The sequence below is a fragment of the Myxine glutinosa genome, chromosome 1 (assembly GCF_964187855.1).
Source record: "Myxine glutinosa chromosome 1, kmMyxGlut1.1, whole genome shotgun sequence".
Classification (NCBI taxonomy): domain Eukaryota; kingdom Metazoa; phylum Chordata; class Myxini; order Myxiniformes; family Myxinidae; genus Myxine; species Myxine glutinosa.
This window is the reverse complement of record NC_136261.1, coordinates 169,397,630-169,421,568: the sequence shown is the minus strand read 5'-3', so window position 1 is coordinate 169,421,568 and position 23,939 is coordinate 169,397,630. Positions and strand designations below refer to the sequence as shown.

General features: G+C 47.3%; 1 protein-coding gene across 3 annotated transcripts in view; it reads right to left on the bottom strand.

Annotated features, from left to right (window-relative positions):
- The window catches only part of LSM12 (LSM12 homolog), a 259,554-nt gene that overhangs the window by 35,906 nt on the left and 199,709 nt on the right, over positions 1-23,939 (bottom strand). The window lies entirely within an intron of this gene.

Genomic DNA, 23,939 nt, shown 5'->3' with positions numbered 1-23,939 from the left:
TGATAAACAGGATTTTTTTTTTAACCAGCCTTAGTCACAACACAACAAATATAATTTGTGCCAAGTTTGGTCACAATCCTTTCAGAGGTTTTGGAGAGGAAGTTGAAAGTGTTTATGGACGGACTGACGACGCGCCATCGCATAAGCTCCCCTGAACTTCGTTCCAGGTGAGCTAAAAACAAAATATTACTGTAAAAAGTTATTAGAGATGTATTGCATGCTGAAGTATACGTAGTAGACAGTAAATACCATTAATTACGTGGTTCCCAATTGGCGGTCTGCGGTCACTTATTTATCGCTGATCTTTGCTGGTCCCTGTTGAGAAAAAGGTGGAGCACCAACCACTGTATTAGACTGCCACAATTAAGCACATGTTTGGAGAAATTTTTAGCCGCGTCGCAGACGCTGCCCATAGAGTGCCCTCTGCTGTTGTTGTTGTTCTTCTTCTTGTTCTTGTTCTTGCAGAGAAGACAAAACCTCAAAGCTCCACCCATTCTGGGAACCATAACTCCACCCATTCTGGGAGAGCCTTCATATAAACAAATATCCACCATTTTATTAACTCGCATAGCTTTGAGGCCTGTTTTGTAGGCCCGTGGTGTCTTCCTCTCTCACACAGTTTTATTTCAAATCAAATTCGATATATCATTTCATTTTTCACAGTCGCTAACATAGTTTTATACTTGGTTGAAAAAAAACTGGAAGAAAATCCGATGAAAGTTGCCCTTTATAGAACGAAATGAATTCTCAAAGGCCTGTAACTTCAAGTCCATTGAGATATATATTTTTTAAATCGCGGCATGGTCAGTCATACACCGCCCGAAATAAGAGACGGGAAAATGCCGAGATATATATATTTTGTTTAAATCGCGGCATGGTCAGTCATACACCGCCCGAAATAACAGACGGGAAAATGCCGAGATATATTAAAAATTCGTCCATTTGATGACAATCGTCACGATGAAATATTTAATTTATACGTCGTCACAATAATGTGGAGAGAGGAGCATAGCTTCGTTCACGTGTCGCCACACACGGGAAATTGCCGAGATATATATTTTTTAAATCGCGGCATGGTCAGTCATACACCGCCTGAAATAACAGACGGGAAAATGCCGAGATATATTAAAAATTCGTCGCCACACACGGGAAATTGCCGAGATATATTTTCACTTTGCACAAAAATAACATCAAGTAATCGAATCAATAGGAATGTCCTGTGCCTATAACATCGACGTTATAGGCAACGTTGCATCTAGGCATTGTGTAACATCGACGCGGCTTTTGTTTTAATTAAAACTTTTTATACTTGTTTTTTTTGTATACGAGATCGAGGCTCGTGTGAGAGCTAACATTAATCACAAAAAGACAAACTGACACATAAAAAAACATATAATAAAGGGAACGAGAGACAAGATGGAGAGAGAGAGGGAAGCACACAAGTACAACATTAGAGAACAGAGACATCGGGAGATCTGTGGGAGGGAGAGGGCTTGGGGGAGAAGGCATGGGAAGAGGGGGAGGGCGTGGGGGGTGGGAGAGGGATAAAACACATGGACACTGCTAGGAATTCAAGGAAAGAAGTCGGTATTTAAAAAAAAGTGGCTCTGGGGTGAAATTAATGCAGGTAGAAAAGATCAAGGTTTTGGATGGGGGAAGATAAGCGATGGTGGTGAACAGCTGTTTTAAAGACCTGGAGGGAGGAGTGAGATTGAAGAGAGTGTGGGAGTTTGTTCCATAGGCGGGAGAAAAGAGGAATGAAAGAGTGAAGGTGAGCAGAGAGTCTTGATTTTGGCAGTTTTACGAGAAGAGGGTGAAACTTCAATTTTATTTATCAAACTGCAAAATATTGACCAGAAATATCAACACAATTTAACACATTATTGTAAAGCTTCTGGTTAGACAATATTGAATGTTTTCCATCAAGGTCCAGAATATATAAATTGTTTGGCGTTCCAAATCTGGAGCAGCCCACATATAGTTGACCATGTGAAAAAAAAATACTTGGTCTGTTTTGTTGTCGGACAATTGCAACACACTCTCTAAGCAACTATATACAGTGCATTCAGAAAGTATTCAGACCCCTTCACTTTTTTCACATTTTGTTATTTGGCAGCCTTATACTGAAATCGTTTAAATTCATTTTTTTCCCTCATCAATCTAAACTCAATACCCCATAATGACAAAGAGAAAACAGGATTTTAGAAAGTTTTGCAAGTTTATTAAAAAGAAAAAACTGAAATATCACATTGACATAAGTATTCATACCCTTTGCTATGACACTTGAAATTTAGCTCAGGTGCCTCCCATTTCTCTTGATCATCTTTGAGATGTTTCTACACCTTGATTGGAGTCCACCTGTGGTAAATTCAATTGATTGGACATGATTTGGAAAGGCACACACCTGTCGATATAAGGTCTCACAGCTGACAATGCATATCAGAGCAAAAACCAAGCCACGAGGTCGAAGGAACTGCCTGCAGAGCTCAGAGACAGGATTGTGTCGAGGCACAGGTTTGTGGAAGCCGAAAAAAACAATGCTGTTGCATTGAAGGTTCCCAAGAGCACAGTGGCCTCCATAATTCTTAAATGGAAGCAGTTTGGAACAACCAGGACTCTTCCTCGAGCTGGCCGCCCGGCCAAACTGAGCAATCGGGGGAGAAGGGCCTTGGTAAGAGAGGTGACCAAGGACCCGATGGTCACTCTGGCTGAGCTCCAGAGATCCTGTGTGGAGATGGGAGAAACTTCCAGAAGGACAAGCGTTACGCCTTGTTCCCCCGTCGTTGAAGTGATGTGAGTTGACAAAGTGGAAGATGCAAGGCGGCCATCCTGAATTTTGACGTGGCGACCCAATTTTCAATAGGGTTCTTCCTTATGTGTAGATACACCCACACAGCAGATTAGAAGTTAGTAGTTTGTTTATTTTTCAAGATATTTCGCTCACAAGGTTCAGACATATATATGTGGTGGCGGCCATCTTGGATTTTGATGTGGCGACCCAATTTTCAATATCGTTCTTCCTTATGCTGGGATACACCCACACACCAGATTAGAAGTTGGTACTTCGCTCATTTTCCAAGATATTCTGCTCACAAGGTTCAGACATACATGGCGGCGGCCATCTTGGATTTTGACGTGGCGACCCAATTTTCAATAGCGTTCTTCCTTTTGCATAGATACACCCACACACCAGATTAGAAGTTAGTAGTTCGTTTATTTTTCAAGATATTTCGCTCACAAGGTTCAGACATATATATGGTGGTGGCCATCTTGGATTTTGACGTGGCGACCCAATTTTCAATAGCGTTTTTCCTTATGCCTAGATACACCCACACACCAGATTAGAAGTTGGTACTTCGCTTATTTTTTAAGATATTCTGCTCACAGGGTTCAGACAAACATGGCGGTGGCCATCTTGGATTTTGACGTGGGTTGCACCCACACACCAAATTAGAATTCGGTCCTTCGCTTACGCACGCACGCACAGATGCACGCACGTTCGCACGCACGCCCGCACGCACGGACGCACACACGGACGGAGGGGAAAACCATAGTCCCCCTTTCGCTCCGCGGTGCGACGGGGGACAACAACCATCACTGCAACACTCCACCGATCTGGGCTTTATGGCAGAGTGGCCAGTCCAATTTGAGTCCAATTTGATTTGGGGGTGTCAGTCCAATTTGAAACTGGGAAATGTATGGATGGGACCAGAGGGTAATGGGGTCGAGGTGGAGCTGACGACATCCCAAATGGAGTTGATGCAACTTCGAAATTGTTCGGTTCCACATGTTTCAATAACAAATGTGATGGGGCATCGGCCTGAAGACATAGGGACAATGATTGCTAGACTAACACAGCATGGAACGGGTAAAACCATACCGGCCAATGAGGGAACCATCACTAAGTTGGGCAATCAGCAAGGGTATTGTTTGACGGGGGTGTGGCTGATAATAACGGGAATGTTTGAGCAGGTGGCCATACAGCCCATTGAGAAGAAGGTACCGCAAGACTCCACAGACGGCAAGTGGGAGCACTTGAACCAGGTGCCCTTGCAACTGTGGACGAGACACACCAACGACGTCGGAAGGATCCAACATGCCACGCCCGTTTGGGTCGCCATTGGTAGGACGGGCCCTACCCAAAGGTACGACAATACCCCCATTAGGCCAGAGGCCGCGAAAAGCATCGCCCCAGTGGTCGCCGCCATGCTGGAGAAAGGTATCCTGGTTGTAACCCAGAGCCCATGTAACACAGGCTCTGGGCTCCCGATTCTTCCGGGAAGGAAGCCCGGGAAGACAAAGTGGCGTTTTGTGCAAGATCTAAGGGCTGTGAATAAATTAATTGAGGGGTTTGCCGCAGTAGTACCCAACCCCGTCACCATCCTTGCTACAGTGCCTCCGGAAGCGGATTGGTTCTCGGTGATAGATCTGTGTTTAGCGTTTACCTTCTTTAGTGTCCCCGTACATCCGGACTCTCAGTTTTTGTTTGCATTTACATATGAGAGCCAACAGTATACGTGGACCGCGTTACCTCAAGGATTTTGCTATAGTCCGACATTGTTTTCCAGGGCATTGCAACAAGACTTGGCGGACGTAGTGCTGCCGGGACACTCGACATTAATTCAATACGTTGATGACTTGATAATCTGCTCTACCACCAATGAGGGATGTTTGACGGCCACAGTCGCCTTATTAACGGCGCTTGGGGAAAAGGGCCACAAGGTCAATAAGGATAAGTTGCAATTCTGTGAGCCCAGTGTGGTTTACCTGGGCCACACCCCGAGGAAGGGAGAGAGGGAACTCACCAGGGAACGCACCAAGGCGGTTCGAGACATCCCAAGACCGCTGACGAAACGACAGATGCGCCAGGTCCTGGGTTCAGTGGGATACTGCCGGGAATGGATAGTAGACTTCGCACCCGTCTCACGACCTTTGCAAGATGCAGTGCTCAAAGAAGAGCCACCGGAGGTGGAGTGGACCGAAGAGCGACTGAATAGCTTTGAGTCCCTTAAAAAGGCGTTAACGGACGCTCCAGCATTAGGACTTCCGGACTATGACAAGGCATTTGTACTTAATGTGCACAAAAGAGGGGGATTTGCCCAAGGAGTACTTACAAAGCGACATGTTTCAAAGATGCGCCAGGTGGCACACTGCAGTTCACAGTTAGACGTGGTCGCCCGAGGATTGCCGACATGTCTCAAATCCGTGGCGGCAGCAGCATGGGCGGTCGAACGGTCTTGGGAAGCAGTAGTGCTGGCATACCCGCTTATCCTTCGAGCGCCCCATAGTGTACAAGGGATTCTATTGCAGGCACGGGTGCAGCATTTAACGACAGCCCGGACGTTGACGTATTAAATTAAACTGATAAATGCCAACAACATCATGATTGAGAGGTGCGCAACCCTCAATCCAGCATCCCTACTGCCGACACAAGACGGCGGCGACGCACCCGACTACCATGAGGTAATACAAGCCACTACAGCTTCACGTGCAGACATGCGATACGTTGCATTCGACAACGCAGACCTTGTACTGTACACGGACGGATCAGTTGCACGGGCCCCGGACGGTACAATGCGAGCAGGCTATGTCGTGTGCACTGACCACGAGGTGGCAGTATAAGCATGGCTCCCGGACACATTATTGGCACAGAAAGCGGAACTATGTGTGCTGATCGTGGCATGTAAGGTAGCAAAGGAGAAAAAGGTTAATATCTATACTGATTCCGCATACGCTTGGATTGTGGCACACGATACAGGGGCCATTTGGAAAATGCGTGGCTTCCTCACCTCCGCTGGCACTCCGGTGAAAAACGGTGAACTGATGGCGGAATTGCTTGAAGCCATGCAGCTTCCATCAGAAATAGCTGTCATTAAGTGTAAAGCCCACACCAAGGCAACGGACAAAGTGGCAAAGGGGAATGCGAGCGCGGACATGGCAGCTAAAAATGCAGCTGGATTACCAGCAGTAAACCAGATGCCTCAACGCCTACAGAAGGCGCCGGCAGTGGTCCCCACTGTACAGGTGTTATCGCCCTACAGGAAGCGGTGAGCAAAGATGAGCAGGCTATATGGACAAAAGCTGGCTGTGATAAACTAACAGCCACTGGACTATGGGTACGAAACGGTAAGATGGTGGCCCCCAAAGGCCTATTGCCTTGGCTTGCTCGTCTGGCGCATGGTCATGGCCATACTAGCAAGGGGGGAATGGTAAGTTAAGTATGTAGGACATGGTACATCCCAGGTTTTACGGTTGTAGTGGAGCGGCTCTGCCGCAGATGCGTGATATGCCAGGTGTCTAACGTCGGTAGGGCCCAGCCGCAAACAAAGGTGGGGGCTTACCCACCCCCATGGGGCCGTTCACACACATCCAACTCGATTTTGTAAACATGCCACCGTGTGATCAGTTGCAGTACATATTGGTAATTCTGGATATGCTCACGAAATAGGTCGAGGCGTATGCATGCCGTAAATGTGATGTAACGACAGTAGTGAAGCTGCGTATGTGCTGATTATATGTGCTGATTGATATGATAACATAGAGATTGTAGACTGTTGAAAAAGAAATAAAATTTTTAATCAAATACAAAATGTTTGTCTAATAATGGCTAAAATTATTTATTAATTAGAAATTAATATATAAAATTATATAGAAAATATGAAATTATTTATAATTTTATTAATATTAATCATGCAACATCTGTTTACTTATTTTCAGGTGACTGATCTCAACTGATTGCGTCAACGGTAGACAAGAAAGAGATGACTACCTGTGTGCTGTGCCTGGAGGCAATTAACCTGGACAAGCCTCAGGATTATGCAAAGTTGACAGAAAAAGGCTGTATTGGTATTACTAATGCCAATAGACTGCGCCAATGCCAATAGACAATAGACTATCTATGCCTGCATGTGGTGAAGTGCACAAGGCTATGCAGGAGGTAACAGGTATCTCAAGTCCAGGGGAGATGCACAAAGATCTCACACAGGCAAAACTCAAGCGTGATGCCAAAGATCTACAGTCCATCATTGATTATCTTGAAGAGAGAAAGCCATTCTTACATAGTTCTAAAGAACTCCGGAGCCTGTCATCAGGAGTGATAGCACTAGAAGGGTCAGTAGACGTTGACTCTGCTGAGACTGTTGGTGCTGCTATCCTGGTATCTATGGAGGGACTGTCAGTTTCAAAACACAAATTCACAAAAAAACAACAGGTTAAAAACCTAGCTTCCTCAGTGTATGTATCTGTTGATGGTGAGAAGATCCAGATCGATCGTAAGCAACTGTATCAGAGCCTCCTTGTTGCAGGCATTGGCACTATTGATATCCAGACACTGTTCCAGTATGAGCTGTGCTCCTATCCCTCATCCTTGTTCGACACAAAACTTTTTATGCGACTTGCAGTTAAGGTTGATCTACTGAATGGGTTAGTCAAGAAGGTACCAGCATGTGTTATAAAGGAGTTGCCCATCCGTGTTACCTGTGTCATCGATGGAGGCGCCCTGTTACAGCGCCTGCCCTGGGCCAAGTCCACATCGTACGCCAATCTCTGCCAACTATATATTGCGTTTGTGCGCAACCACTATACCAATGCTCACATTGTGTTTGATGGCTATGGCAGTGGGCCTTCTACCAAAGATGACACTCATCAGAGGAGAACTGGTAGTGAGATGGGAGTGGATGTGGATTTCACTCCAGATATGTTGCTCAAAATGACGAAAAAGCCATTTTTGGCAAACACGAGAAACAAACAGAAATTCCTTCATCTCCTGGGATCTGAGATGGAGAAGAAAGAAGGCATTCAAATCAGTCACTCATCTGGAGATGCTGATTATGACATTGCAATGACTGCCTGCACAATTGCTCTGACACTGCCTGTGGTAGTTGTAGGGGATGACACTGACCTTCTCATTCTGCTGCAACACCACTTCACGCCCAGCAAACATGAGACCATCTATCTTCAAACTAGCACAAAGCTCATTGATATATCCATCCTGCAGAAGGAACTTGACCCTGACCTCAGTCATTCCCTGCTCTTTATTCATGCACTGTCTGGATGTGATACGACATCGAAGCCCTATGGCAGAGGAAAAATGTCAGCTATGGGTAAATACCGTGGCCTCAAGGAATTCGCATTGTTCATGGTGGCAGATATTAATCGTGAGGAACTTGAGCTATCTGGTAATCAGGCCATTGCAACCATTTATGGTTGTAAGCATTGTTCAGATTTGAATTTTGAACGTGCATCTACGTTCACCGAGAAGGTTGCTTCAAGCTCCGGCTATCTGCCCCCTGAACGTCTTCCACCGACATCAGATGCTGCCAGATTCCACAGCCAGCGGTCTACCTCCAAGTGCAGGCCTGGCTAGGCAAGACCCAGCATGAGTCTATCTTGAAGCCACACAGAATGGATCAACTTGCTGCAACTGCATCTCTACTCAAGATCATTAAATGCAACTGTACTGGAATGTGTGCCAAAAACACATGCTCCTGCAGGAAAAATGGATTCAAATGTAACTTGGTGTGTGGTCACTGTAAAGGGATAACATGCACAAATGGGCAAATTCATGATTCCAGTGACACCACTGACTAATAGTGATGCACTGTGCAAATTTGAGATAAGACATTATAGGTGCAGAGAGGCATGGTAGTATTAACCTTAATCCAACAATTAAAGTGAATAAGAACATGTTTTAGAGTTCCATTGACATTATAATTTTGTCATCAACATTGAATATATAGATGTCAGGGGTTTGAATATGCTAATTGATAGAGATTTCTAACCACTGTCTAATGCCGTTAGTTATGTACATGTACATATACTAATTTTGCATTTTTTGTCAAATCTTGTTGGCCATTTTGCATTTTATGTAATATTGAACTTGAAAATTACATTCCATAACATGTATATGTATATGCTGATATGAATAGACTCATCATGCATGTTTTTATCTTGGCTGGTTCCATATTTGAAATTTTTTTCCACTTTGGTTAATTTTGATGGTGGCCATCTTGGATTTGGCCTATTTTCAGGTGGTTCCCCACTTCATATATTGGTAAACTTTTTTTTGTTTAAAGTAGAGGTATCAAAGAGGTGAAACCCATCGAGAAACCTTTTGTACAAATTTTGTTGAACATCAACTATTTAATGACCGGACTAATATCCAAGACTTAACTAAACAAACCATGCGTGAGCTGGAAACAGCTCTGGAGCAAGCTGACGGTTCCGACTCAAGCGAGCGTCAGTGGAGAAGATTGTGTAACGTTATGCTTGAGGTCGACCACTATCTGCTTGTGGTCGACCACTGTCTGTGCGTGCCGGAAGAGGTGATCATGTGCGAACCCTAAAGGGGAAAGCTTCAAGAAGGGTGTCTTGTGTTTTTAATAAACGCACTGCTGGATGATATTGGCCAAATACTTTTATGAAATCCCTCGGTTTTCAAAGATGATAATAAACCTCTTAAATGAAGGTGTTTATTAACAAAGGGGGAGGTTTGTCAGGTATTTCATGCAAGTAATGTCCTGACAGGGGCAGCAGTGGTCCATGATGAACAAACACTGTTCTATTTCTGATACAGCACTTGCCTGTGGCTTAGCAACTGCTGACCATCTGGCTTGGGGAACTGTTGAGATAATATCCTTTGGCCGACCTTGGCAAAACATTCCTTCATTAATGCAATTTCCACTTGGAAAAGGCCATTAATGCAGAGGTGTGACTGAGTCTTGTCTTGCTCTGTCTACTTTTGTGGAGGAGACAGAAATAGTTATTTCCTTGTGAGGCAAAGCACTGCCTGTTGTTCCGAATTCCTTTGTGTGCACATATATATACACGTACATATACATGTATATATATATATATATATATATATATATATATATATATATATATATATATATATATATATATATATATATATATATACATACAGTGAAACCTTGACTTACGAGTGCACCAACTTACGAGTTTTCCGAGATACGAGCCGTCGCTCGGGCGGTTTATTGCTTTGAGATGCGAGCCGAGATCCGAGTTACGAGCTTACGCCACCCGCCACCAAGTGGGTTCCGGTCACGTGGTTATCTTGCCGTGCAAGCATCTCTGCTGTATATCGCTGCTGCTTTGTTTTCGCATTTTGGTTATTTTGGAAAATTTCTTAGTTTTAACCATGGGTCCTAAGAAATTGAGTGCCAAGGGCAGTGCTGAGAAGAAGAAAAGGCTGATGTGCTTGGATATAAAACACGCAATCGTCGAAAAACATGAGCGAGGTGTGCGTGTTGTCGACTTGGTGAGGCGGATGTGAAGGCAGCTGAAGATTTTATTATAACTTTTGCCGAACTGATAGAAGCCGAACGATACATCCCCCAGCAAATCTTCAACTGTGACGAGACAGGGCTCTTCTGGAAAAAGATGCCGAGGAGGACGTATATAACGGCAGAGGAGAAGAGCATGCCAGGCCACAACTTGTTCAGAGTGCCGGCGATAGCTCGCCTTCTCTTTGTGGAAGACACGGTGAGATCCTTAACATCCAACAACTAATGGGACGCAAACGGGGCGCCCAGTTTAGCGGTACACACATTGATGAATCACCCTGCCTGTGATTCACCCATGACAGGTTATAGCTGGGTCAGGATTCAAACCCAGGCTGGACAGTTTAGAGTCAAGTGTGCGTACCTCCAGTCCAGGCCATCCTGCCAACTTGTATGCTGCATACAGGTGAAATATAAAGCGCGAGATATTTTTATATATACTGTATATTAAAAAAAAAATTGGTGTGGTTTTTGGCGGGCTGGAACGGATTAATAGCATTTCAATGCATTTTAATGGGGAAATTTAATTTGAGAAACGAGCAAATTGAGTTACGAGCTCGGTCACAGAACGAATTAAACTCGTAAGTCAAGGTTTCACTGTATATATATATATATATATATATATATATCTATCTATAATTCCAGTAATCTCTGTCTGTCTGTCTGTACGTTTGTTTGTTTGTCTGTGACCGCTGTTTCTCGGCAACCACGGGTCCGATATACTTTTAACTTGCCAGGTATATTGCTGGGGACCCGAGGATGTGCCTTTTCAAGGTTTCATATTAATCGGACAATTACTTACCGAGCTATGTCCAAAAAACGATTCAACCAATCAGAGAGCAGCGAACGATCGCGTGTGCCGAACGTGGCGGGCACACTCTGCCTCGGATGGCACATTTGAGAGCGTATTCATTTATTTCACGTTTGCAAACTATGTTGGCGTTAAACTATGTTTTACAACTAATAAAAACGAATTTGCGATTCATTCGCTTTCCTGCGCGTTTGTGCACGCGATGGCGATTTCTTTACCAAACTCCGGAAGCCGTTCGCTTTGGACCAAACCATTGCATGTAAATAGAGGGGGGGGATTGTCACCACTCGCAAGCCGTTCGCTTTGGACCAAACCATTTCATGTAAATAGAGGGGGGGGATATAATTTTAGATATAGATATAGTACGGGCATGCCCTAGTATATATAACTGTGAGAAATAGTAGAAACTCCACAGTACGAGCAGGGCGTCTCATTTGCATTGAATAAATAATCGGGAGATTGAATAAGACGCGGACGTAGCTTCAGGGCTTCGATCTTTAATTCGACAAGCTTTCGACCAACAAAGGTCTTCTTCTGAGTCGGCCCCAAGTTCAACGGAAGCTTCCGTTGAACTTGGGGCCGACTCAGAAGAAGACCTTTGTTGGTCGAAAGCTTGTCGAATTAAAGATCGAAGCCCTGAAGCTACGTCCGCGTCTTATTCAATCTCCCGATTATATATATATATATATATATATATATATACATATATATATATACATATATATATATACATATATATATATACATATATATATATACATATATATATATACATATATATATATACATATATATATATACATATATATATATACATATATACATATACATATATATATATATATATATATATATATATATATATATATATATACACACAGTCATACCCCGTTTTACGCCATTTCGACCTACGTCAAATCCGACTTTACGCCACTCTTCTACAGTAAATTTCAGTTCAGCGAACGTCATTATGTGCGACTTTACGTCACTCCTACATCATCATCTCATTTATCTCGAAGGAGGAGAAGACCATGCCAGGCTACAAAGTCGCGAAGGAGCGGCTAACGCTAATGCTTGGGGGTAATTGCACCGGCGACTTCAAGCTGAAGCCGCTCTTGGTGTATCTTGGTGTATCATGTGTGTGAGTATGAGGATGAGCTTTAGGCGCAAATGAGGAATTGAATGAGGATCTTTGGAATGAACTTGGTGAAATGAGGCATTGGTCGAGAATGGTTGTGTGTGTGAGAATCTGGTTATCGTTGAACTTGGTGAAATGAGGCAATGGTCTGGGATGACCGGAGAAAGTGTATGAGTGGTGTATTGAGGACATGTGTAATGGTGTTGAGTGATTGACTTGCATGGGGTGCAAGTGGATAAATGGAGAGAATACTTGGTGTGTGGGAATAAATGGTGTGTGGAGTGAGTAGTATGGATTGAGTGGTGTGGAGTGCATGGTGCGAAGGAGTGGATGGGGGAGGATGGACCCCTTCACGAATACCCGGGGAGGGTACTTTAAAGTTAGGTAGAGGGAGTAGGTAAATTGTTTGGAAATTGACATCTGTGGTGCAGGGAGTAGCAAGTTGTTGTTGATGCATATCCTTGTAAATAATCGATCGACGTGTGCATGTGCACATGTGCATGGATTTGCAAATGCCTGCCTGTACGTCGTCGTTTCTGCGTATATCGCATCATCCAAAAATAAAGAAGCAAGCAACTTTGGCCGCTCGAGGAAAGACGGGGCACGCCTACGACTCAGAGGCGAGCGTCGATCCCCGGGGCGGCCGGGTTCACGGAACCCTGAGCTCGTTCGTTCGTCACAGACGACACAACACGACCACCGGTGAAACTGCTCGGACACGTTGGGTAAAGCACGCCGTGGTGAAGCGGGCCGCGGAGCCACTCGGCACACAAGCCAGCTCACAGTCGACACGTCCGTGCCGGTCACCCCGTTCGAGGAGAAAACCCGACCGATAGAAAACAACGGAGGGACTCCCGACGGGGACCGGCAAAGATTCAGGACGAAGCCGCAGCCTCCTCCAGTTATTTACTCTAGTTTTACGAATTACGGTGTTTGTCTTCATTTTAAGGCATTTTTAAGACATTACGCCCGGTTTACGTCAAAAACCGAGTTATGTCACGGCTTATGGAACCAATTAATGACGTAGGCCGGGGTATTACTGTATATATATATATATATATATAAGTTAAAAACACACCTGGCCACAAGTGTGCCTCACTGACCGGGTCCTCAGTCGAGGTCCTCAGCATCATCCTGTTTCAGCCCTTCAACCTCGATACCGTCAGCCAAGGTGGGCCAGGAGGGGCACATACGCCTCCACATGCAGCAGCTCCAACCGGATGCATACACACCCCCACCCCCAGCCAGTGAGAACACAGACTACAACAACAAAACTGCCTCCACTCCCAGAATCAACAGCCCCTCATCCACTCACACACACACCGAAAAAACGAAAAAACAAAAACAAAAAAAACAACAGACAATCACCCTCACAACATGCACTACTCAAACAAAAACACATTCATGCAAAACCACACCCACTCCTGCAACACACACACACACACACACACACACACACACACACACACACACACACACACACACACACACACACACACACACACACACACACAATTCACACATCTCCATTTCTCTTCCGTGCTCAGTCACTACCCCTTTAGACTGAAAAGTGAAATGACCCACCCCCCACCTCAACCTACACCATTCGACGTGCCTCCATAAACTTCCTCCATATCCAAAGTGAGCCTTTCAAGGCAACCTGGGCCACTTTGCCAAACATCCTCCTTCTTTCTGTCCCACACACTCCAAGCCGAGCAAGAAATGCAGAAAAGGAATTGCCAATATACCCTCAACACCCCACCTCAAATGGCTGACAAAAAACTCGCCAACCCTTCTCCCGGCACTCTGCCTCCAGCTCACTGTACATTCCCCTCTTCCTCTCGTGCGCCTCCTCCATGTTCTCTTCCCAAGGTACAGACAATTCCCCGAAGATGACCTGTAGTAGGGTCAAAATATGAAATAAATAGGCTAACCGCAAAAAAATTGCAAGAAAATGTTTTATGGTGTTTTCCTGTAGTATTTGGTCAATAGAACAACATATCAAAAGTAGGCCGAAATTGGCTCATCAGAAAGGGTCCAAATTGGACGTCAAACAAGAGGGCCGCCATCAGACCAAAATGATCAATATATACGCATATCTTTTGAAACAAGCAGTTCTAAACCACTTTAAAAGTAAAGATTAACCATAAAACTTATTACCTTGGACGTCTTGCAGTTGACAAGAGTATCCCAATGACGTCATGACGTCATTCATTGCGTCAGGATGTCATAATGACGTCATGACGTAGCTTTTCATAATTTCAAGTTTTTGTGGCAAATTTTAGATGAAGATTTTAGATGGTATTACTGACATTTTAGCCATTAAATTTTATAAAGGGAACCCCAGTCAGCGTGCGCTTTGTGGACATCTCCTAGTTGACTAGTGTCTCACCAACCAAGTCGTCTCCAAGATCATTGATAGTGAACCAGGATTTTAGACTCTCATACAGGAATTCTCATACATTGAGTACCAGCTTGCTGGGATGAATGATCACGGTGTGTACACCGTATCCCTGCGGTAAGAGCGTGACCAAGGGTTGGCGTCAGGAAGGGCATCCGGCCATAAAAATATTGCCTCAAACAGGGAACCATGATTGTCATGGGGCCCGCAAGGCTAACCCCTGCTCCAGCAGGGAAAATGGCCTTAAAACGATCATTCAATATTCTATACAGGAACTTGAGCAGTTATACTCTCAAGCTGCGAATGGTGAAATAGATGTCGACAGAGTGCTTGGATCTGATTGTATGGAAAAGATTGTTCATGCAGTAACCTCAAAACAGTCTGAATTGGCTGACAATTCCAAAACGAGCAAGCTGTGGTTGAACTTGTGGTGAAATTGTACCAAAGTTGAACCCAGGTGTGGCGCTCCCTTAAACCGCTGGGCGGTGTCTATAAGACCTCGGACGTCCGCGACTCGAGGCCACTCCTGCGACATCATTATACAATGCCATGTAGAATTGAATGGTAAGTACCCGCCTATATTCTAGGTTTGCTTGCATTGACTGATATATTCAATCTTTCTCATATGATGCCTAGATCCTGACATGTATGTTGCATGATGTACTTTGCAGGATAATGTACAGATCTGATTGAGATTAAACCATACATATGGAACACGTTGTGAATCTGGTTGATTTCCACAACACTTAATCTCAATCAAGATCTTCGGGAATGGCGGGACACGAGTCTGGCGATGGCCGGATGAACGCTGATCTCAGACGAGCGTTTCCCGACATTCTCCATGATCCTGCGCGGCCCACCTCGGAGAAGAATGACCAGCTGAGGGCCCATCGAGCCAGCTCCAGCTACGGAGCTCCGACGACTCTCGCTGCCGGTCTACCTCGACGGGACCGGATGCACAAGCATTTTGCGGAACCGCGCCGTCAAAGCGCGAACTGCTCTCCTGGGGCCCGGACGCCGGAGCAGGCGTGACAGACTCCGGCAAGGCGCCTGCTGAAGGAGGCCACTGGGAAATGTCCTGGGCCGCAACCCCGTCGGAACGACGGACCCGCTTGGCGCCGAAGGTACGAGTCTAGCCTCGGTTGCTCAAAACGCTAACGGCTCCGTCCGAGAGAATCATCCTAGATTTGCGTGCCTCGGCCCGAGATGAGATTCCCACGCGAGTGATCACGACTCCCATGTCGGCCATGCCTCCACACGGCCGGCACACTCCGACCACTCGCTACTCGGTGGAATCGCCTCCTCCGCGCGGGCCGGCACACTCCGACCACTCGCTGCTCGGTGGAATCGCCTCCTCCGCGCGGGCCGGCACACTCCGACCACTCGCTGCTCGGTGGAATCGCCTCCTCCGCGCGGGCCGGCACACTCCGACCACTCGCTGCTCGGTGGAATCGCCTCCTCCGCACGGGCCGGCACACTCCGACCACTCGCTACTCGGTGGAATCGCCTCCTCCGCGCGGGCCGGCACATTCCGACCACTCGCTGCTCGGTGGAATCGCCTCCTCCGCGCGGATCGCGCACTGCTCGTCGGGATCACGCCGTGCCTCACACGGCCGGCTCTCCCTGACCACTCGCTGCTCGGTGGAACCACCTCCTCCGCGCGAATCCCGCACTGCTCGTCGGAATCACGCCGTGCCTCACATGGCCGGCTCACTCCGGCTGCTCGGTGGAATCACCTCCTCCACGCGAATCCCCTCGCTGCTCGGTGGAACCACCTCCTCCGCGCGAATCGCGCACTGCTCGTCGGAATCACGCTGTGCCTCACACGGCCGGCTCACTCCGGCTGCTCGGTGGAATCACCTCCTCCGCGCGAATCGTGCACTGCACCCATCGCGTGCAATACTCTGGGAGGCCGACGATTCCGATCGCTGCTCGGAATCACCTCCTCGCCGCGAAGCCCCACGTTGCTCCCTTCACGGGCCCTACTCGGCGAGGCCGGCGATTCGTATCGCTGCTCGCCGGAATCACCTCCTCACGCACGAATCACGCGCAGCACCATCGCTGGATGGCATCCTCACTAGGCACGACGCGCCAGTCGCGCGCGCCGCATCTTCGCTGGATGGACCCCTTCTTCACGCGAAGCGCATGCGATTCCCCTCGCTGGCACTACTCTGTGGCCCCGTTGCTGCTGGTCGGGATCCCACCTACGCATGGCTTCTCAGCGAGGCCGGCGAACACCGCTACCCGGACTCGCCTCAACGCGTGAGGCTCGTTTGGCTCCACTCAGGGACTCGCCGAGCATGGTCTTCCTAAACTTTCATCTTCTTCCGCTGTCATAACCTTAATAAACAATCTTAAAGGGTTCTAAGGGGTTCACGGCACTCGGGGATTTGTGAAATGTGATTTGTGAAATGTGATTTGTGTTGGCGTGATGTATCGTATCATGCTAGATACCGTTGATAACTACCGCACTGCTGCCGCTATTCCCCGCTTCAACCCCGGACAAACCCTGCCCGAAAGCCATCGAACGAGACGCTACTTCAGGCCGTGCAAATTATTGCGGCCCAGCGTGCTCGCCCTCTCGTCTCAGCGTGCCACGCTGGCTCGACAGGCCGAGGACGACTTTCGGTTTCGCCAACGAACCGCACGCGCCCGAACCAATTGATGACGTCACCGACTAATCACGCGTTTGCTCTACGGCGTCATTAACGTAATTGCGTGCTTCACGCGATCTCATCATCGGGGATTCGTTTACATTTCCATGTACCTTGGTAAACTACGTACCAAATGTCCTTTACGTAAACGACGTAAACTACGTAACGCGGCGCTACCTCAAGGTCGCGCGCCTGCGCCGTTTATGGAGTACACGGTGACCTCGTGAAATGGTGACATTGAGCGTCGCGCCCGACTCCCTTGTCTCCTGCGCAAGTAACGGGGGCACCGTACTGCCTGCTCGCCCTTGACTCTGGGCTTGTTGTTTATCGGAGAGCTCTTGGCTCGTATCCACGCACATTTCGAGACTGCGAGACGCCTCGTCTGATTCCATTTTCCCTCTGCCCCTGACTGACTGTGCCTCAGACTGACCCAGACTGTGAAGGTCGTCTGACTTCGGTATGCAGCGCGCCGCTGCAACCTCGGTGGGGGGGGGGGGGGGGGAGGGGGGGGTGGGATCCCAGGAGGTTGGGCAATCCATCCGCGATCCGGATGCCGTTCGGTATAACGCCTCCCACCTCGCCCCTTGTGGGGACCCAGGATGGACAATCCATCCGCGATCCGGATGCCGTTCGGTATAACGCCTCCCACCTCGCCCCTTGTGGGGACCCGGGATGGACAATCCATCTGCGATCTGGATGCCGTTCGGTATAACGACTCCCACCTCGCCCCTTGTGGGGACCCAGGATGACGTCCATGGATGTCTTTGTGTCTTTGAGTGAGTCTTTGAGTCCATGGATGGTCGATCCGAGCCATTCAATGAAGGCGTTGAATGGATGGATCGGTCGGACATCCGTGGATGGACAATCCATCCGGGACATCTAGCATGGATGGACAGTCCATCCGGGGCGATGGCTGTCTTTGGGTCTCTGAGTCTTTGCGTCCGTGGATGGTCGATCCATCCGCGATCCGGCTGGATCCGTGCCATGCAATGAAGGCGTTGAATGGATGGATCGGTCGGACATCCGTGGATGGCCAATCCATCCGGGACATCTAGCATGACAATCATCTCGACATCTAGACAATCCATCCGGGACAACGCTGAGACAAACAAGGTTTGTCCAGCCGGGTCTCTCTCTCTCGGTTTGTGAAGGGGACAATTCAATTCGCTTTGAATGGGACAATCCTTCCATCCGGGGCATCCTCTCGGTAGCCGGTATAGCCGATCTTCTCCGATCCTCCGAGCGCTGTACAGCAGGACAGGATTGCCATATGCATCCCGGAGGTTCTGCGCGCTTCGCTGGAGAGGCGCGTTTCGGTCGTTTTTGTCGTCCATCCGGGACGTTCTCTCGGCAGCCGGTAAAGCCGATCTTCTCCGATCCTCCGAGCGCTGTACTGCAGGACGGGATTGCCGTATGCATCGCGGAGGTTCTGCACGCTTCGCTGGGGAGGCGCGTTCCGGTCGTTTTGTGCGTCGTCGTAATCAGCCATGCCGGTCGTCCAGGCAGCCTTCAGAGGCCGCTCGTGTCTCGTGCGAAGGATCGCTGCCAACGGTAGATTCACATGCCGAAACAAGAGTTTGTAATGCGTATGAGCTGCCGTCAGAGGACGCTCGAGTCTCGTGATTCAACAGGGCCGCTGCCGGTGTCGAGTAACTCTCGTTATGGCTCTCATCGATTCTCTCCCTCGGCAATTCCATGACATGGACCTAACATGGATCGACCATGTACCCTTGGGAGCCTAGGCAGGTACAGACTGCAATGGACTTACTGTAATGGCCTCCTGTCATGTCATCTTACTTACTGTTACAGCTTACTGTAATTCCATGACATGGACCTAACATGGATCGATCATGTACCCTTGGGAGCCTAGGCCGGTACAGACTGCAATGGACTTACTGGAATGGCCTCCTGTCATGTAACCTTACTTACGGTTACAGCTTACTGTAAAGAGGCTTACTGATTTACACATGTGTTGCATTGCGACGAATGGACATTCGCTCTTCGCCAAGGTACAACGTATCCTATCTAGCTACTGTGCCGACGCCCCCGCTGTAAGACTAGACTATTGTGACCCACGTGACCGTCCCTCCCTTCGCCTGATACACCCCTGCCTGAAGCAGTGAAGGCACTGAGGTGCCCCTCCGACACCTGCCTCCAGCGGCTACTCCGAAGCAGGGGGACTCCGGGCTTGGGGATGTCGTACCCGGTAGTTTCCGACCCTGTGTTGGCAGGGTAATTTCGCAATCCTGACCGCTATGGATGGACCGACTGACTTTATAGGGAAATATGTCTTTCCTCTTCTCCAATGGCTTGATCTCTGATCATCAATTTGGTTTCAGACCAGGTCACTCTACTCTGGACATGCTGCTTCTGCTGTCTCAACAATGGATGGAGGTCCTCAATGCCAAACAGGAAATTAGAGCTGTCTCCCTCGACATATCACGTGCCTTCGACACGGTCTGGCACCCCGCTCTGCTCACCAAACTCTCCTCCTTTGGTATCCATGGAAATCTCCACGCATGGCTGGCGGACTTCCTCTCTAGTCGTCGTCAACGTGTGGCCCTGAATGGGTTTCTCTCATCTCCTCTTCCTGTTCAGGCTGGAGTTCCCCAAGGCAGTGTTCTGGGCCCCGTGCTTTTTCTGGTCTTCATCAATGATCTCTCTGACTCTCTCGAAAATCCTCTCTATCTCTTTGCTGATGACTCCACTCTCTGCCGCTCCATTCCTCTTCCCTCAGATCGGCAGTCTGCTGCCTCCTCACTCTCTGAAGACCTGGACAAAATCACAGACTGGTCAAACAAGTGGAACATGTCTTTCAATCCTGACAAATCTCACACTCTTACTATGTCTCTCCGAAAAGATCGACTGGACAACCCTCCCATCTACTTTCTCAACAATCCTCTCCAAGAAGTTCTGTCGCTCAAGATTTTGGGTCTCACTATCTGCCATGATCTTTCTTGGGAAAACCACATTTCCAAGCTGGCCTCCAAAGCCAGTCGCCGACTGGGCATCCTCCGTCGTGCAAAGTCCTTCCTCGGCACACCTGAGCTCCTCACCACATACAAGGCTTTCATCCGCAGCTCAATGGAATACTGTTCTCCCCTATGGGCCGGTGCTCCTGCCTCACACCTAGCTCGGCTTCACGCTGTTGAAACCAAAGCTTTCAGAATTATTGGAATCTCCCGCGATGAAGCTATCTCTGAGGGCCTTTCACTCACTCACCGCAGGCAGGTAGGTGGTCTTTCTGTCTTCTACCGACTCCTCTCCGGCCTTGCACCCCCAGCTCTCTCTGTGCTCTGTCCCCCAAATATTCCTACAGGTCGCACAAGATCTGCCAGCAACCCTCTGTTGGTTAAACTGCCGAAATCTCGGCTCTCTGCTCACCTTCACTCTTTCATTCCTCTTTTCTCCCGCCTCTGGAACAAACTCCCTCACTCCCTTCAATCCCACTCCTCCCTCCAGGTCTTTAAAACAGCTGTTCACCACCATCTCTTATCTTCCCCCATCCAAAACCTTGATCTTTTCTACCCCCGCTAATTCACCCCAGATCCACCTTGTTTGAAATTCCAACTTCTTTCCTGGAAGTCCTGGCAGTGTCCATATGTTTTATACCTCTCCCACCGCCCCCTTCCCACGTCCCCCCCCCCCCCAAAGTCCTCGCCCTCTCTCAGATCTCTCGATGTCTCCATGTCTCTCGGTCCCTGCTCTCAAATGTTGTGTTTGTGTCCTTCCCCCTCTCTCCCCATCTTGTCTACCGCTCCCTATGTTATATGTTTTATGTGTCGGTTTGTCTTTCTGTGTGATTAATGTTCGCTCTCTCACGAGCCTCGATCTTGTATACAAAAAAAAAAAAAAAAAAAAAAATGTCTTTAACACCGCAATAATAAAATGATGACTTCCTCAATCCATTAATGCTGACGCGCACTCGCTTCCTGCCGAGCGGCAGTATAGTTCTAACGGTGGGGAGAATGTGGTGAAATTGTACCAAAGTTGAACCCAGGTGTGGCTGGCGCTCCCTTAAACCGCTGGGCGGTGTCTATAAGACCTCGGACGTCCGCGACTCGAGGCCACTCCTGCGACATCATTATACAATGCCATGTAGAATTGAATGGTACGTACCCGCCTATATTCTAGGTTTGCTTGCATTGACTGATATATTCAATCTTTCTCATATGATGCCTAGATCCTGACATGTATGTTGCATGATGTACTTTACAGGATGATGTACAGATCTGATTGAGATTAAACCATACATATGGAACACGTTGTGAATCTGGTTGATTTCCACAACAGAACTATCAGCGAATGTTGGGAGTGGCCTGGGAGTTTATTGAGGCTGATCGCACAGGATCATGGCAAATGCACATCCATGCTGTATCTGATTGTTTGCCGATATTTGCTGCTGCAGATCACCCAAATTACCTGAAGTCTGCCTATCTGTATCTCCAAAAGATGACCGCTTTGGAGATCGAAAACCCTGAAGTGTTTCAGAATTCATGCGTGGATACCATGTCATCCGGCGAAGCGACAAGTTCTGGGCTGGTCTTGGTTGTGACTTGGTGATCGAACAGACGCTTATGAGGTCACTCAAAAGTACAGGGGGTTTAACAAGAGGTAGTGGAATGTCAGAGCACCAAAGGGCCATCTGGACAATGTCTTCTCCCGTATCATCTGCCTACAATTATGCCAAGTAGGAATTTTGTGAAATGCGATATACAACTAGCGAACAGCACAAAGAAGCAACTTCTGCAAGAATAGTGAGGGATAAAGAGGATCGGACCAAACTTGCCACAATGCTTGGACTCTATAGCCCATTCTCAGATGAGACGACATTGCGCAACATTATAACAGGGATAAACGCTGATGATGATGAGAACGTGCCCAACCTTTTCACTGTTGGTATTGAAACTGTTGCCAAAATGGAGAGTCAGTTGGTATTTTCTTATTCACACAGACGCAACACTAAAGTAAAGACCTTGGTGTCAGCAAGGGTTGTCAAGATTACTGAAGATAGAACAATTGATGCAGCACTCTTATTTCAGAGGTTCCTGGTTGTGTCACAGTCTGGAGAGCTAAACTTAGACGAGATGATGAAGTACGAACTTTCCTCGTATCCACCCTCCTTGTTCGAAGCTAAACAACAACTACGAAAGCCAGACAAACCCACGCTTCTCTAGGCTATACGGAACCATGCTACTTCTAAGGATGATGCTGTCCTTCAGTCTATTCCAAAGACTGAGCATTATGTCTTAGACGGGGGTTCCCTCCTACATCGGCTGAAATGGACTGAAGGAAGCACATACAGTTCAATTGCTGATGCTTACGCATCTTTTACGACAGAATTGTATGGTAAAGCAACCGTTGTCTTCGACGGATATGGAGGACCCAGCACAAAGGACAACACCCACCAGCGACGGAAGACAACAACTGTGAGAAATACTGTCAATATTACAGAGACAACCAAATTCGTGGGGAAGAAGGATGATTTCCTTTCCAATGAAAGGAACAAAAAGTCACTAATTGATATGATTACAGTGTGCCTGAGACAAAAACACTGCCATGTTGTACAGGCTGAGGGAGATGCCGACGTGGACATAGTGAAAGCAGCCGTCACTATGTCCAAAACCAAATCAACCACCCTTATCGGAGAAGATACAGATCTCCTAGTATTACTTCTGTATCATGGGAAAATAGACAGTAAGGAGCTCTACTTTCAGTCAGACAAAGGGAAACCAAATGTGTACAATATCAAAATTTTGAAGAAGTTACTTGGGGATGATGTCTGTACTGATTTGTTGTTTGCCCATGCATTCACTGGGTGTGACACTACCTCTAGAATCTTTGGGGTTGGAAAAAAATCAGTGTTTCAAAAAGTCACCAAGGGTGATTCTGTATTGCGTACCTGTTCAAGGATTTTCTGTGCACCAGACACAGATCAAGTTGCTGCAGAAAGTGCTGGGTGTAAAGCAATGGTATCATTGTTTAACGGGACAAAGTCCGACTCTCTAGCATCATTGCGGTACAGTCATCTCTGCAAAAAAGTGGTGACAGCAAAGACATTCGTAACCCCAGAGCGATTGCCCCCCACAACCTCAGCTACAAAACATCACTCAAGACACAGTTACCTTCAAGTCATGGAATGGATGGGCCATAGTGACAACATGGACACTGCAAAATGGGGCTGGGGTATTCAAGGTGACAAACTGACACCAGTAATAATGGACAATAACCCTGCTCCTGACATCCTGCTAAAAATGGTTCACTGCAACTGCTCAGCTGGATGCAACACATTTAGATGTAGTTGTAAGAAGTACGGACTTGAATGCACCGGGGCTTGTGGACCTTGCCAGGATGGCAACTGTGAAAATCTGAACCATGCTCCCATTTTAGATGAAAATGAGGACTGATTTGTGACTTCTTTTTGTAAAGCAGTAATGGTATCCCAACTGGAATGACATTCTGGGTACCAACTAATTGAGAAAAAGAGGATACATTGACCAAACTCTATGTCGTTTTGCATATATGAAACTGCATGTTAATAAAGAGAGTGGCTGAGGCATCAACATCTTGACGTCATTGGTGATTTGATGATGCCATACCATACAGATGTAAAGGACAAAAACTATTTCAAATA